General features: G+C 41.8%; 1 long non-coding RNA gene across 1 annotated transcript in view; it reads left to right on the top strand.

Annotated features, from left to right (window-relative positions):
• LOC143925493 (uncharacterized) overlaps positions 1-14,139 on the top strand; it is a 53,222-nt gene extending 39,083 nt beyond the window's left edge. The window contains exon 3 of the long non-coding RNA XR_013262008.1: positions 13,959-14,139. This is a non-coding gene — a long non-coding RNA (uncharacterized LOC143925493). The remainder of the gene's footprint in view (positions 1-13,958) is intronic.
• The last annotated feature ends 4,053 nt before the right edge of the window (positions 14,140-18,192 follow it).

Genomic DNA, 18,192 nt, shown 5'->3' with positions numbered 1-18,192 from the left:
GAACATAGTACCCTTACCCATTCACCAAAAAAGTGTCATAAAGTAATAAAAACAGAAACAGTTTCTGACAAATCCTTTATTTAAAAAAAAAAACTGTGTCTCCCTATGGAGATCCATCGTCAATCACGCTGCCCGCCACACCCAAAAGCAAAAAAAAAAAAGCTTTCACCATCACGGAGACCATTTGCCTACTGCAGGCTCCTCGGTATGACATTTTTATATAGGCAAGGGTGAGGCCACCTGTCTACGTCACCTGGTGGCATCACGCCTTCTGACGTCACGGACCCAGCATTCACCGGTATGTGATGTCAGACCCTTGTCCCCATTAACATGGGGAAAGGTGCTTTGGGGTCCCCAAAGCACCAAGCCCCCCATGTTGAGGGTATGTGGCCTGATATGGTTCAGGAGTTGGGGCGCATGCTCGAATAAGGGTCTATTGTGGATTTTGGGGATTACATAGTTAGTAAGGTTGACTAAAGACACCAGTCCAACCTGAGTGAGTGTCTACAATTGTCCCTATCCCTGTACACTGCACACTCACATCAGTCCCTACCTTCAAGGAGTGAACAGTCCAAGGTCCCCATTCATATACTAGGGCCAATTTTTTGGACAGAAGCCAATTAACCTACCAGCATGTCTTTGGAATGTGGGGAGGAAACCAGAGTACCCAGAGGAAACCCATTCAGGCACAGGGAGAGCATACAAACTCCAAGCAGGTAGTGCCATGGTTGGGATTTGAACCAGCGACCCTTTTTACTGCTAGGTGAGAGTGCTAACCACTACACCAATTTTTAACATTTTTCTAATGCCAGAATTCTTTTCTTGTCAGTGGGGAAGCCAGCTGACAGATGATGAGACACGGTTGTTAATGATACAGGTGGGCAGACAGAACAAAACTCTGGATAGCTGCACACTGGAAAAAGACTTGAACTCCCATATTTTATTAAAAATGTTGTGGATCACATCACATCAAACATACACAGCAAAAAAAAAAAAAAAAAAAGGGTTCCAATTACTGATGCGTTTCGCACTGAACTCAGTGCTTATACATACATACATACAAGTGAGTGCACTTCTTTATCTTTTAAAATAAATATGGTTTTATAATCAGAGAGCACTAGATTTTGCTATTTTTATTTTATGTGTGATATCTGGAGAAAAACGACAATGCTATAATAAGAGATACGGCAAGCCTTACAAGTGATACCAGGATTCGGACCTGCCTATTAACCCTTGAAGGGGAATGTTGCATTTGACCTGTCTGATTTATTTAGGGGTCCATTTCCTGAGGTGAGCGGCCAATTCTGTCGGTGGTGGAGGGTGTCACTCAAGTCACCATATTTGATGTATAGATCACCTGATTCACTGGACTCCTTGAGGCTTTTATGCTGAGCTCATCGCTTTTTATTCTCACCTATAGTTAATGCACTGTTTGCTATATTTTTTAATTTAATTTTATTTGTTTTCTCAGTTTTATTTGAGTTTAAGTATCTGCGCTCTACTGCTTTATTATGATGGACTCATTATTGTTCCACTCTCCAGCCCTTCATAAACATACTGCCTCTTGCTACAGCTAATTATTTGCATAGTCCAGGTAGCAGGTGATGAAATGGGGGAGATATGGGCTAATATTTTATGGATGTATGATAAAGTTCGAAGCATTCACCAATGCAAAGGACAGGTTGGGAGGGAACTGGGAACAATGTTAGCTGGTATGTTTTCGAAATCCTCTTCTGCTGCACACGTGACATCTTTTTTGCCGTCTTTGGCCTGCTTCAGATGGGGGAATGTTGTACGGGAAGTGGCATTCATGAGGTCGGCTAACAGCACCAGAGTGAAGGTCTTCTGGGGGGGCCTTTGTTGATAGATGAGGGACGTGACTACTTCTTCTATAAATTTAAGGAAGGGGGCGGGGCTTTTTGTGGATTTGGTGTAGACTATGTAGGAATTATAAATGGCCAAATGGATGAGTTAAATTTCTACCTTCTTGTACCAGAATCAGGACCTCTTTATTGACAAATAGGGCTGAATCATTTGATCATTGAAATCCACCCCCCCCCCCCCCCATGTAGAGATTATAATCTTGGACACATGTCGGCTTTTCAATGGGAACTCATCTTCGCTGAACTACAACTGTAGTGTCATCGTGAATGGTGGACATCATGTGCACGTTCCTGTTATCCTTCCACCTCAAGGCCAGCACTTCATTGAATCTCAGTGTAGCTCTTTCCCCCCTTGTGGGAAGCCCTTCCTATTTTTTCTGGACCAGGGTTTTTTCGATGTATAGGTGTTTGAAAAGGGGCAGGCTGGTATAGATGTTTTCAAGGTATATAAGATATCCTTTTTTCAGACGTGGGTAAGCCAGGTCCCATACAATTTTTTCAGTTGTGCCCATTTAGGCCGGGCACTCAGGGGGCTGGAGCTGGGAATCTCTTCCTTCATATATGCGGAATGCATAAAGATATCCCGTGACTTTCTCACAGAGCTTGTAAAATTTTTCTCCGTATTTGGCCTTTTTGCTAGGAATATATTGATTTATTCCTAGTCGGCCTGAAAATGGTACCAGGGACTCATTCACACATATATGCTTCTTGGGGACATAGAGTTCTGCAAATCATTGGGAAAATAAATTTATCAGTAAGCAAATTTTATATAGCTTATCGGAATTTGGATGATTGCAGGGAGGGCACTGGGTGTTAGGGTAACGACTGGGTGTCGTTAAAATGAAAAAATCTCATAATCATCTCATATCGGGACCTGAGTATTACGGCAGAATACATGGGCGTGCAGTGGATGGGGTTGGTGGACCAATAAGCATGTCCTTAATTTTTTTTGCAAGCCCCATGTTTAGGGTGAGGCCCAAAAACTATTTGAACTCCTCCACATTCAGATCTCTCCACTCAAACAGACGGGCATAAGATAAGACAATATACTGCTGGGCATATAAATTCATCTGGTACACAATGAATTGCAGTGAAGTGTTGGGCAAAAACAGATGAAAGCAATTGATCTCTGTGAAATTTTGGGTGCTGGCCTGCACACCTGGCTGTGCTGTGAAAGGGGGAATAATTGGTGATCCTGAGTTGGAAGGAAGCCATGTTGGGTTGGCAAGACCATCTGGCATGTATGTAGCGGCCCTGGCTCTTGGGGGACGTGACACTCCAGTAGTTGGGGGAGTTGAATCTCCTGTGCTGGTACTCAGGCGTGATGTAGCAGCACTGGTACTGGGCCTGGGCATTTGTTTGCGGGGCCTATCACTGGTGGCAGCACTGGTACTGGGCCTTTGTTCCTGGGGCCTATTGCTGGCGGCAGCGATGGTAGTGGGCCTGGGAATATAATCCTGGTTGCTGGCAGCTGCCTGGTTTCAGAGTGCTGTGCCCTTTTAGGAGGGACCCATTCTTCATCCGAATCATTACTACTCAATCGGTTCAAATGCCGAATTTTATTCTGAATCAGAATTGGAATTGGAATCTGATGAGAACTCCCGGTGCTCTCATCAGTCCTGGAGAGGATCTGGAATGGCGGATAGCTGTGCGGTGACAGATGCATGGCAGGTGACAGTCACTGATGGGCTGTGCGTTATCTGATAGGTGATGATGGTCTGACAGGCGATGGTCACAGATGGGTGACAGGCAATGGTCACTGATGGGTGATGGGTGACAGGCCACGGTCACTGATGGATGACGGGTGCACCGCTGACGGTCACTGACGGTGTGAGGTGATGGATGACAGGCCACGGTCACTGATGGGTGACGGGTTCACCGCTAACGGTCACTGATGGTTGGCAGGTGATGGATGACTGGCCAAGGTCACTGATGGGAGATGGGTGCACCACTGATGGTCACTGATGGGTGACGGGTGCACCACTGATGGTCACTGATGGGTGACAGGGCATGGTCACTGATGGATGATGGGTGACAGGGCACGGTCACTGATGGGTGATAGGTGACAGGGCATGGTCACTGATGGGTGACAGGGCACCATCACTGATGGGTGACGGGTAACAGAGCATGGTCACTGATGGGTGACAGGGCAGGGTCACTGATGGATGATGGGTGACAGGGAACAGTCACTGCTGGGTGATGGTTGTACCGCTGATGGTTACTGACGGCAGTCTCTTATGTGACAGGTGCACTATTATGAGGTGACAGATGACAATTGGGGGGGCGATGGAACAGGTGTGGTATTGGTGCAGACACTACTAAATATAGATCTGTGACTCACTGCTCCTAACTCTTCTCTCCTCACACTGGAACCGGCGTGTGAGGAGAGAAGAGCTGATAACAGTTAGTTACAGCGCTATGTTTACATTTAGTGATCAGGTTGTGAATGGATCACAGCCGATCACATGGTACACAGCCCTGGCCAATGGCTGTTTACTATCGTCGGTGGCGAGCAGTGTTCTCGGGAACATGCTGCCACTGATGGACACGCGTAGTGCGCTCGTAATCACACGCATGCACCGTGTAAAGTGGGGGAGTTACCATCAGTGATCACATGGTAAACAGCCATGCCCAGTGGCCGTTCACCCATGTCGGTGATGAGCCGTTTCTTGGTGACATGCCACCACCAACAGTACAGGGCTGCACGCACACGATCGCATGCATGCCATGTTCAAAAGGGCTCACGTCATATGACGTCCACCCAGAACTAGAGCCTTACCGTCTTGCCGTCATATGACAGTGGGCGGTAGGTTAGTGGTTAAAAGCCTTAACAGGCTATCAGAGTTAATCATGAATGATAGCTCTAGAAGTATTGCTCTCAGTCTCACATTTATGGTGATACCTCACATGTGTGGTGAAATCACTGTTTACATATGTGTGTTTGCATTTTCATGTATGCATGGAGCACCGGGGGAGCATTTAAATTTTTTATTAAATAATTTTAAAATTATTTTTATTTCATTTAAATAATAATGTAATAAGGTATTATTTTTTCACTTTTTTCCCCATGTAACTTTTTTGCTATCACAAGTGGACTAACAAGCCTTTTTGTGATCACTTTGGGCAATGACAGGACCTCTTTATGGCGACACCTTTGTTGGGAGTTTTGGAACTTTTGAGATGAGTTTTATGAGCTGAAAACGCTAAGGAGTGAATGCAGCCTCAAGGTTGTGTTACCGTCCCTATTTGAACATCAGCTCCACCATTTTCCTTAGTATACACAGAGCTAAACATGTGCTTTCTCTTTGATTCCAAAATTGAAAAATTCTGTGTTTTTTTGTAAATGTCAGTTTACAAAACATATTTACTTTAAATGATGCATAATTTCATTCTTACAAAATTGATTTGAGTACTAGAACAACAGCCTAAAATATGTGCATGCAAATGTATGTGTTTTAGCGTTTATGTTTTCCAAGATGAGCTTCTGCTAGTTCTCCTCCTTTGAATCCCTTCAGGGTAATCTACATTAATCATGATTATAATTAAAATAGCTTTCACCTTCACAGTTCAAACAAAATGGATTTAATTAAAAAATTGCCCATTGATTACAGTGGTATACTAAAATGACTGTGCAAGATTGAAGAAAAGTCAGGATCACTTTATCAAAGTATGCTAAAGACTAAATACAAATATATATATTTTTCATGCTGTAGGCTGGATTTACACTATTGCGAATTGGATCCCCACATCCAATCCACAATAGAAGGAGGATTTTGACCAACTCTCTATGGAGCCGGTTCACATCTCTGCAGCGGGTCTGGTGTGTTTTGCATCTTTTGGCCTGATTCAGGTCAGAATTCAGAGGAGGGAGATGGACATACTGACGTCATCGCACACCTCAGGGTAGGTGTTCGCTTGCTGGCCAGCCGCTTTTTATATGTTTGTTTATATCCTCATAAATGTAAGCATATTAGTTCTTTTATATTAAAATCTACTGCACTATGGAGTTCTCCTCTTTATTTTTTGGGCAATATCCTCATTAACTTCTGGTGGCCGGTATTCGATTCCCGAGACATTTGATGTGTGGTACAGGCTTCCTTTTACGGGTGGGAGATTCAGCTTTCTTGTAGAAAAGGCCCTGGCTGGGTATTAGCCGCAGGCTCTCTTATAGCTTGCCTCTGGTAAGTGCATATATTTATATCTGGTGGTGGTGCACTGTCGTTATTGTATTGTCTATTTTTATTGCATCTTATGGTACTCATGCAGCTGTATCTCCTGGTTATTATTATTTGATACTGTTGAATACATTCTACACACTCTTGTTGTACATTTTATCTATTTAAAATGCTAAATAAACATATTTTAAGAGACAAAAAAAAATAAAAAATATTTTGGCGAAAAGCCCTAAAACATTTCCTTGGTTGTACTGTAATTTTTGGTGAAATTATGCAGGAATGAATTAAGATGGTTGCTTTACCAAACAAGGTGATGGGGCCAAAAAAACAACCTTATTCACTTCCTTAAAATTTTCTGTGGAACAAAATCCACACATAATAGGATAGAAAGGCAGGGCCTGGTGTCAGGCAATAGTAGAAACCCTTGGTTCTCTTCTCCTAGAGACCTCTTGGAAAATCCAAACTGTCAAAAAATAAGGGTGAAATTTGGATTCAGCTCAGGGGAGCCAGATTACTGAAATTTGGTCCAAATCCAAAAGAATACACATTTTAGCATCCACTGTAGTTAAATTATCCCTATATGACACATATACAGGCGATTATGATCCTTAGGATTTGTACACATGGGCTTCACTTTAAGAGCAAGCTGTTACAAAACATTTGCAAACCTTTCAAAGTTACAAACAGCTTTACTGAAGCTTTTAAAGCAACTTTAATCTCTAATTTGGGGATATTAATCAGAGATCCTTAAAGGAGTGTTGACTGATTCATTTATCAAGTTGCTAGCAGGCTTCAATGGCGTTTCAGAAACCATAAGCACTACTCTAAAATTATATATATATATATATATATATATATATATATACATACACACACACACACACACACATACATATATATATGCACACACACACTATATTAAAATTATTAAGCAGCCTATCAATATGATTATATGTGCATTTAACCACTTCAGCCCCGGACCATTTTGCTGGCCAGAGACACTTGTTGCGATCCTGCACTGCGTCGTTTTAACTGACAATTGCGCGGTCATGCGACGTGGCTCCCAAACAAAATTGACGTCCTTTTTTTCCCACAAATAGAGCATTCTTTTGGTGGTATTTGATCAACCCTGCGGCTTTTATTTTTTGCGCTATAAACAAAAATAGAGCAACAATTTTGAAAAAAACGCATTGTTTTTTACTTTTGTTATAATAAATATCCCCCAAAAATATATAAAAAACATTTTTTTCCTTCAGTTTAGTCTGATACGTATTCTTCTACAATAAGCGATTATTGATTGGTTTGCGCAAAAGTTATAGCGTTTACAAAATAGGGGATAGTTTTATGGCATTTTTATTAATTTTTTTTTTTTACTAGTAATGGCGGCAATCAGCCATTTTTATTGTAACTGCGACATTATGGCAGACACATCAGACATTTTTGACACATTTTTGGGACCATTGTCATTTATACAGCAATCACTGCTATACAAATGCAGTGATTCCTGTGTAAATGACACTGGCAGTGAAGGGGTTAACCAGTGGGTGGCAGTGTAGGGGGTTAAGTGTTCCTAGGGGTGTGTTACTAACTGTGGGGGGCTGGGCTTTCATTTAGTGAACACTGATCTCTGCTCCAATCACATGGAGCAGAGATCAGCGTCAATTGTTGCTAGGCAGAACGGGGAGATGCTGTTTACAATGGCATCTCTCCGTTCAGTCGCCCCGTGAGACAATCGCGGGTATGGCTGTGGCAATCGAGTCCGCGGGACCTGCGACCGGACTCACGGGGGTCCCGACTGGCACAGGAGCACGCCACCGGCGGCGTGCTCGCGTTGGCAGGGCGGCAATAAACATTGGACTTACCTGTACGCCAATATGCCTGCCCGTGCTATTCTGCCAACGTACATCGGTGTGCGCTGGTCGGGAACTGGTTAACATATTCATTTTTTTTGCCAGTAAAAGCCATCCTTATGTGAATATCCAAAAGCTCATAGACCTCTGCTCGGTGTTACTATTTTGGAAGTGATGTCAGCACTCCCAGAAAACAGGAGCTTTTAATTATGTGACACTTTGTAGTGGAAGAAAAATGCATGAAAATTATTTCCCTTTATATCCTATGGAACGCTTCATTTTCAAAAGTACACCAAAAACACTTCCATTGATATCTATAGAAAATGCACTACAAAAAAAAACATCAAAAATACATTTTTGGTGCACTTTTTGAATCACATGTCCAAGTTTCATGATTGGATTCAGGAAAAGTACATCAAAAAACATGGCGAAAGTGCGTCAAAATGCCATATGTGTTTTAAATACATTATTTCATTGGAGTACTGTAAAAGGGCCCTTAGTCTTGGCTGCCACATAAAAGTTTAAAGGTGGAAAGTTAGAGAAGCTGGTAGCACAGGCAACACATTTCCAAAAGAGTAAAGTATGAAATTTAAGGAGGGGCTTTGTTGGGGAATTGACGCTTCTGAAAGAGTCAAATTGATACAGGCATACCCCACTTTTAAGTACACAATGGGGTTTATTTACTAAAGCTGGAAAGTGCAAAATCAGGCTCACTTCTGCATAGAAACCAATTAGCTTCCAGGTTTTATTACCAAAGCGTAATTGAACAAGCCGAGGTTAGAAGCTCATTGGTTTCTATGCAGAAGTGAGCCTGATTTTGCACTTTCCAGATTTAGTAAATAAACCCCATTGTGTACTTAAAAGTGGGGTATGCCAGTAGTAAGTTGAGGGGGACATTGCATGTGCTTTTGCATGCATTTTTTAAGATGGTATCAGGATTTCTTTAAGTCCATGCTAATGTATCCCATTATCCTTTTAAAGACCACCAGCTAACAGAGACTGGGAGATGTGAGAGCTTGATCAGCGTGATGGGAGCCTGATTTTAGCTTATTTAACCAGTTGATGTCCACGCTATAGCCGAATGATGGCCACAGCGCAGACCTGAATTTCCAGGAGGCTGTCATATGACAGGCTCCCCTGTGCATGCTCCCTGCAGCCACTGAGACTCGGGTGATCACCGATCCGAGTAAGGGACCGGTCCCGGCCCATTACCATGTGATCAGCTGTCGCCAATGACAGCTGATTACATGATGTAAACAAAAGCTCAGTAATCGTTAAATTTTCTCCTCACGCTAAAAGCTTGAGGAGAAAAAAAGCTGACCACCAGCTTATCTGAAAGGGACATCGGTCCCAAAGAGGAAGAGGCAATTATGCCTCATCTATGCCCACCACTACACCCTGCCAGTGCCACCTGCCTTTGCCACCTGCCAGTGCCCACCAGTTCCACCTATCAATGCCCATGAGTGCCATCTATCAATGTCCACAAGTGTCACCTATAAAAGCCCACCAGTGGTGCCAATCAGTGCCACCTAGCAGTGCTGCCTTTCAGTGTAATCGATCAGTGCCCATTTCTGCCACCCATCAGTGCCCATCACTACCACCTATTGGTGCCATCAGTGCCACCTCATCAGCGTACATCAATGAAGGAGGAAAATTGACTGTTTTAAAATTTTATAACAAAATATAAAAAAAAAGTTTTTTTTTTTAATTCGGTCTTTTTAAAAAAATGTACCAAAAAATAAAAACCGCAGAGGTGATCAAATATCACCAAAAGAAAGCTCTATTTGTGAGAAAAAAAAATTATAAATTTTTTTTATTTGGGTACAGTTTAACATGACCACGTAATTGTTATTCAAAACGCATCAGCGCTGAAAGCTGAAAATTGGTCTGGACAGGAGAGGGGTTTAAGTGCCCAGTAAGCAAGTGGTTAATGTAACAATTACCACTTTTATGAAGTGGTGATTTTACTGTATTACTTTGTGTACTTTGACATTCTCAAACTGGATTTAAAGATTGCCTTAACCCCTTCAATTTTAGATGCTCAGACAAAATTAAGGAGCTTCAGTATGCATTAGTTAACTTTACAATAATTCTGTGATTAATCAGCCTAACTAAATGGTTATACGTTTAAAGAGGAAGTAAACCCTATGGGGTTGATTTACTAAAGGCAAATCCACTTTGCACTACAAGTGTACTTGAAAGTCCGCTGAAAGCGCACTTAGAAGTGCAGTCGCTGTAGATCTGAGGGGGATCTGTTTTTTATTTTCCTTGCATGTCCCCCCTCAGATCTACAGCAACTGCACTTCCAAGTGCACTTTCAGCGGACTTTCAAGTACACTTGTAGTGCAAAGTGGATTTGTCTTTCGTAAATAACCCCCTATGTTCTGTCGGCACATAGGAGAGACAGAATGATGTCTGACATGTCCCATTGTACTGCGTGAGCAGTGCTGTTGATTAAAGCATTGTTCTGGAGGATGTGACAGAAAGATGAGTTGCTAATTGTGTGTGAGAACAGAGCTCCGACTCTTTGACCCTTGTTGTAGTACTCAGTACTTTCAATAACAAAAAGGCATATTCATAACTGAATATGCAAACAATCATAAATTAACCACTTCAGGACATAATGTTACACCCCCTTCGTGTTCAGCAAATTTTTTAATTTTAAGAGCTGTGATAGTTTGTCAGACAACCACTGAGTCATGCAACAATATAGCCAGATTATTTATATATATATTTTTTTAGATAGATAGAGCTTTCTTTTTATTTCTATTTAATAACCACTTTTGTTTTGTTAAATTGTTTACTATATAAAAGAAAAAAAGATTGAAAATGATAAAAACCCACTTATTAGTATAAAACGTATCAATTAAAAATGTCAGGACATGATATACACCTCCTAAATTCCTGGGCAAGAAAATGGACAACCAATGGTGATTTTTTTTTTTTTGCCACAATGTTTTGGAAATTAAAAAACATGCTTGTATTGGGGTGGTTAAAATTTTTTAATGTGCTTGACCCTTAAAAGTCACCAACTAAAGCCAAGTGCAAACTTCTGTTATTGTGAAAGTTCCCTGGAGGGGGAAACAGTATTGCACTGACATAGAGCCATGTCCTGGATAAACTAAAACCATTTTACACCTCCCAAAACCATTTCACAATTATTGGTGGTAAGTAAGCACTTAACTTTCATAAAACATTTCCACAGTCATTAGAAGTGACATTTTACCCCACCCCATCATTGATGTTCAGTGGCACTTAAAATCTCCCCCAAAAGTTTTTTCCACAAAATCTATGGTCAGTGCCATTTTAACCACTTTCTGATTGCGATATAGGTGAATAATGGTTACAGTGTGGTCGGACAGTTCTGGGAAGGCATCACATGATGTCCTCCTGTGATCGCGCTCACTGCGTGCTCGCTGCAGCGCGCATGCGTCGCGCTCTGTGACCACTGTGTCCTTGGGACACAGCTAATCACAGATCAAGATAAAGGGCCAATCACAGCGCCACCCTTTACCATGTGATCAATCACAGCTGATCACAATGTAAACACAAGCTGGTTATGGTCATTGCTTTCATCGTCCTGACAGTGTGAGGAGAGAGGATAGTCGGTAACCGGCTTGTGTGAAAGACACATCTACACTGATAATCTGAGAACTGATTATCAGTGTCCCGATTATCAGTGAAGCCCCAACAGTGCCCATCAGTGCTGCCTATCAGTGGCCATCAGTGTTATCAATTGGTGGCCATCAGTGCTGTCAAACAATGCCTGTCAGTGCCTCTTCATCAGTGTCACCTATCGGTGTCGCCTATCAGTGCCCATAAGTGCTGCCTACCAGTGCCAATCAGTTCCACCTATCAGTGCCACCTATCAGTTCAGCCTCATCAGTGCCTCATCATCAGTGCCCACCAATGCCATCTTATTAGTGCCTATCAGTGCAGCGTATCACTATCCCCCCATCAGTGCTCATCAGTGCAGTCTCATAAATGCACATCAATGAAGGAGACAAATTACCTGTTTGCAAAATTGCATAACAAACTGAAAATGTTATTTTTTTTTCAAAATTGTCTGCCTTTTTACATTTATTTAGCAAACAAGAAAACACCCCAATAGTGATTAATAACCACCAAAAGAAAGCCCTATTTATGTGAAAAAATATATATATAAAAATGTCATATGGGTACAGCGTAGAATAACCGCGCAATTGTCATTCTAATAAAATGGGTAGACTTGATGTACTACTTTATCTTCTTCTGCTGTCACTTTTCTATGTTTCTATTTATAATACGACACCACTGAAAACTGAAAATTGGCCTAGGCAGGAAAGGGGTAAAAGTGCCCAGTAGGCAAGTGGTTAAACTACCCCAAAACAATCCCACAATCATTGGTGAATAGGAGCATTTTAAAACTCACCACTCCCATCTCCTCACCCACCAATGGTAGTCACTGGAGTCATAAATCCCCCCAAAAATAATACCAGAATATTGGCGGTCAGTGACTCTTTAGACTCTCATCTCTTCCTGCTTTGATTGCTCATTTCTTAGCTGAAATCAGCAGGATTTAAGGAATTGATTCATTCATTCAATCCTTCTGCCCTTTCCCCATTGTGAGAGGAAGAGCCAGGCTCTCCAATGTAAAAAGTGCCAGTAGCTGATGCTCGCTGCTCTCAAATGGAGAATACATCCATTCATCCTAAGAGGTGTCCAATCATACCATTTAGTTACAGAGGCCAGATGAAAAGTGGTTAAGAGGGTTCACTTAAATACATATGCTGACACTTAAAGTTACAAATGGACAAAAATGTGAAAAAAAAAAAATCTTTTAGTTTTGGATTTTACACAGCAGTTTTTGTAAATGGTTAGTAATTATGTACATTAGATTTTTTTTTAAAGCAGTATATTATTTCTTATACCATTGAAAGTGTTTTTTTTAACTCATCCAATTAATGTAAAATTGCACATGTATTTAAGAGGAAATTCCAGGATTTTAACAAACTAGTGCTTTGAAACTGATTAAATATGGTATTTAAATCTAAGCAATCAAATAAATTAACCACTTGACCTTCAGAAGATTCCAGACCATTTTTTGTGATATGGCACTGCAATACTTTAACTGACAATTGTGAGGTCATGCAATGTTGTACCCAAAAAAATGTGATATCATTTGTTTCCCACAACAAGTAGAATTTTCTTTTGGTGGTATTTAATCACCTCGGTTTTTATTTTTTGAGCTATAAAAAAAAAAAAAAAAAAAAAAAAAAAAAAAAAAAATTAATATATATATATATATATATATATATATATATATATATATATATATATATTATTTTCTACTATAAAACATATCCAATAAAAAATGTTAAACATCAAATTTCTTCAATTTCTTCATCACTTTAGTCAATATGTATTCTGCTAAATATTTTTAGTAAAAAAAATCTCAATAAGCGTATATTGATTGGTTTGCATAAAAGTTGTAGAATCACTGTCCATAATTGACAACAGCAGGAGCTAATGGCCCCGCTGCTGCCTCAATCAATGAGGATAGGTAAATAACATTGAGCCTTTACAACCATGTTAACTTAACTTAACCTGTGCCAGCATCAGAATGTTTAACCAATTTACCTTGATCTAAGTTCTCTGTAAATTATCATAGCCAAAATTCAGAAAATATCTCACAGGATCACTGGGAGTATAGCTCTCATATTATTTGATTGGTGGCAGTGAGAAATATTCTATTTTATTTATTTTTTCAGGTTTTTTTTGTCTATGGGAGTTGGTGTTTTTGGGAATAGTATTTCTGCATCACAAGCAGGGGTTCTCAGATCACCAACAATAGAAAATAGGCTGCATTTGTATGCTGTATCAATGTCTGTATTGGAAAGAGAAGTGCTGGGCAGGTAGGCTGTGTTTTTATATTCGTGCCAATGCTTAAATTGGATTCAATTTGTATAGCACTTTATAAATGATGCAGCTGATGTTTTTTATTGTACATAAGTTGTGGATAAACAGACATAATAAAGGCAATGTATTTTCTCTCTTTTAACCACTTCAAGACCACAATACATATATACAGGTTGCAGCTCTGAAGCAGTTTACCGGGCTCTGATGTTTCTCGGGCTTATCCATCTTTCTGAGTAGACCGGAATCCAATCTAGCAGTTTGTGCAACTGGATATGGAGGTGAACAGAGACTGGAATGTGTAAACACTACCATTGTTTTTTTGGGGGAAAGCATCTGAGCAATATATATATATATATATATATATATATATATATATATATATATATATATATATATATTTTTTTTTATATCTGATGTTTTCAAGTGTAAAGGGGAAATCTGGGGTCTTATAGAAAAGGGATGTATACATTCTTTGTGATAGCAATAAAGGTGATACAAACAAAATTAAAGGGACTATATAAGAATAAGATTTTTAAAGTTTTTTTTAAATAAAAGAAATAATAAAAAAATGTAAAGCACACATACAGTATGTGGTATTGCCACAAACGGTAACCTGTAAAAATGTTTTAAGCGTCGCCTATGAAGATAATCAGGGCCGAAAATAGGGGGGCAGGGGGGTCACGTGCCCCGGGCGCTGCACTGGGGGGGGGGGTGCTGCAGCTGGTACCATCCTCCTGCTTCCCCACCTCTACCTTCTGCTAGCAGACCGCTGTTTACTTCCTCTCCCTGGATAGCTGTGCAGTAAGCCGATGGGCTGAATACAGACATGATCCTCTGCACTGAGAAGCTCATCATATGATCCAGAAAGACAGGCAGCCACCGACCGTTATAACACAACCTTCCCTGGTACTCTTTCCTTCCCCTGCATTTCATCTAGCGTGTCCAAAGCAGCAGACAGGATGGAGAGCAGGGGAGGGAAAGAACAGGAGAATGAGTGCCGGGGAAGGTTATGTTATAACGGTCGGTGGCTGTCTGTCTTTCCAGATCATATGACAAGCTTCTCATTCGCAGAGGATTATGTCTGTATTTAACCCGTCCACCTACTGCACAGCTATCCAGGGAGGGGAGGTGACCGCTGTGGGGGATCAAAGAAGTGGGGGGGGGCAGAGGAGCAGGGGGGGCCAGAGAAGCATGTGGGGGAGGAGAATGTGGGAGCCCAGAGGAGCATGTGGGGGACCTGAGGAGCCTGGGGGGACCAAAGGAGAAGTAGGGGGCAGAGTAGCATGTGGGGGACCAGAGGAGCACAAGGAGCATGTGTAGGACCATAAGAGCATGTGGGGGACCAGAGGAGCATATGGGGAACCAAAGAAGCACAGGATGGACCAGAGGAGCATCGGTGGAGTCAGAGGATCATGGGGGGGACAGAAGAGCATGGGGGGACAGAGGAGCATGGGGGGACAGAGGAGCATGGGGGGACAGAGGAGCATGGGGGGACAGAGGAGCATGGGGGGACAGAGGAGCATGGGGGGACAGAGGAGCATGGGGGGGACAGAGGAGCATGGGGGGGACAGAGGAGCATGGGGGGACAGAGGAGCATGGGGGGACAGAGGAGCATGGGGGGACAGAGGAGCATGGGGGGGACCAGAGAAGCATGGGGGGGACCAGAGAAGCATGGGGGAAAAGAGGAGCACAGGGGGACCCAGAAGAGCATGTGGGGACCAGGGGAGCATGTGATGGACCTGAGGCGCACAGGGGGGACCAAAGGAGCATGTGGGGGCCAGAAGAGCATGGGGACCAAAGAAGCATGTGGGGGACATGGATTACTGGAAGCATGTCCTGTGGTCTGATGAGACCTAGATAAACCTTTTTGGTTCAGATGGTGTCAAGGGTGTGTGGCGGCAACCAGGTGAAGAGTACAAAGAAAAGCATGCATTGATACATTTTTGCATTGATACATGTCCCCTGCGGCAGGACCCAGATCCCCAAATGCCTTTTAGGCCAATAACTTGCATATAAGCCTTTAAAATTAGCACTTTTGATTTTGAACGTTCGAGTCCCATAGATTTTAATAGGGTTCTAAAGTTCACATGAAGTTTAGGTCTGGGGGGTGTTTGGCTCATCCTTAGTGGCCACACAAAATATGGACACTTTGGGCCCAATTTTGACATTTCCACTTGGGCGTGTGTACTCCATTTTGTTGCCAGCGGCTTAGACATTAACCGCTAGCTGACCAGCCGCTACAGTTATAGCTGTATGTCGCTTCTTTATGACGTCACAGCTGGTGCGTGCGCACCCGCCGCGTGTCCCCGGAGTCGATGCGTGTGCCCAGCGGGTGTGATGACCCCCGGGCACCCGCGATAATTTGTAAACACACAAATCCCAGTTCTCTCAGGGGAGAGGAGACAGATTGTGTGCTCACACTAAGTATGAACACCGATCTCTCTCCTCCCATAGTCAAGTCCAGCCCCTTCCAGTTAGAACACACCTAGGGAACACAGTTAACCCCTTGGTTGCCCCTAGTGTTAACCCCTTACCTGCCAGTGACATTTATATAGAAATCAATGGCTATTTTTATCTCCGATTGCTGTATAAATGTCAATGTTCCCAAAATAGTGTTAAAAGTGTCCGATCTGTCCGCCACAATGTCGCAGTCCTTATAAAAATCGCAGATCACCACCATTACTAGTAAAAAAAATATAATGATAATAAAAATGACATAAATCTATCTCCTATTTTGTAGGCACTATAACTTTTGCGCAAACCAATCAATATACGCTTATTGCGGGTTTTTTTTACCACAAATACCGTATTTATTGGCGTATAACACATTCCGGCGTATAACATGCACCCCAAGTTTAGGAATTTCAAAGAAAAAAACTTTTAGGAGGGACATTACATTTTAAATGCCCATTAATGCAGCCTTGTCAGTGTCATTTGCAGCCTTGCATTACAGCCTTGTCAGTCATTTGCAGCCTTCCATTGCAGCCTTGTCAGTCATTTGCAGCCTTCCATTGCAGCCTTGTCAATCATTTGCAGCCTTATCAATCATTTGCAGCCTTCCCTTGCAGCCTTGTCAATCATTTGCAGCCTTATCAATCATTTGCAGCCTTGCATTGCAGCCTTGTCAGTCATTTGCAGCCATGCCAGTCATTTGCAGCCTTGTCAGTTATTTGCAGGCTTGTCAGTGTCTTTGCTGTTTAAAAATGGTGCCGCCGAGATACAGAGTGGATGTCCTGTGTATCTCTGTGGCGCTCGGTAGTTCTCAGCCATTCTCGTTGGCTTTCGGATATTTTTGGCTGCACTCGGCCGTTCTCGGCTATTTTCGGCCATTCTCGGCTATTTTCGGCCACAGTCGGCCGTTCTCGGTGTCTTTCAGCTTTCTGAAATCCGCAGAGAATGGCCGAGTGTGGCCCAAAATAGGCGAGAATGGCCGAGTGCGTCCGGAAATACCCAAAAGCCGCTGAGAGCATCAGAGAAGGTTAGAAACCGCGAGGGATCGGCATATAACATGCACCCACGATTTTCCCCTGATTTTAAGGAGAAAAAAGTGTGTGTTAGATCCCGATAAATACGGTATGTAGAAGAACATATATCAGCCTAAACTGAGGAAAAAATGGGTTTATTTTTTTGAAAAAAATGTCATATTTATTATAGCAAAAACTACAAAATATTGTGTTTTCCCAAAATTGGCTCTTTTTTGCTTATAGCACAAAAAATAAAAACTGTAGAGGTGATCAAATACCACCAAAAGAAAGCTCTATTTGTTGGGAAAAAAAGAACAAACATTTTGTTTTCGCTGATACGAAGCATGATAGCGCAATTGTCAGTTAAAGTGACACTGTACCCTATCGCAAAAAATAGCATGGTCAGGAAGGGGACAAATCCCTCAGGGGCTGAAGTGGTTAATGGCTGTACGTTGTGTTATTTTGAGAGAACAGCAAATTTACATTGTTATACAAGCTGTACACTCACTAGTTTGCTACAATCTAAAGTGTAATTTCTTCAGTGTTGTCACATGAAAAGATATAATAAAATAAGATATAATAAAATATTTACAACAATGTGAGGGGTGTACTCACTATTGTGAGATAGTGTATAATATATATATATATATATATATATATATATATATATATATATATATATATATATAATGTTTGGGGGTTCTAAGTATTTTCTAGAAAAAAATACATATTTTTACTTGTCTGTCAAGTACAAGGCCTGGTCTTCAAGTATTTAATTATCCTTTCAGTAAGCCTAGTCAGTCAGGCAGGCTTAACAAAGCAGGACTCCCATCTAAAATGGATTGCCTAGCAACCACACTTCACCCCGAAGAGTCTCCCTGCCCTGAGCCGTGAAGATGTTGCAGTTCCTAAGGATTGGCAT

Source organism: Lithobates pipiens, unplaced genomic scaffold (genome assembly GCF_037356315.1).
Source record: "Lithobates pipiens isolate NorthernLeopardFrog02 unplaced genomic scaffold, aLitPip1_a1.2 Scaffold_22, whole genome shotgun sequence".
NCBI classification, from domain to species: Eukaryota; Metazoa; Chordata; class Amphibia; order Anura; family Ranidae; genus Lithobates; species Lithobates pipiens.
The sequence above is the reverse complement of the archived record's forward strand: the minus strand, read 5'-3'. Positions and strand labels throughout refer to the sequence as shown.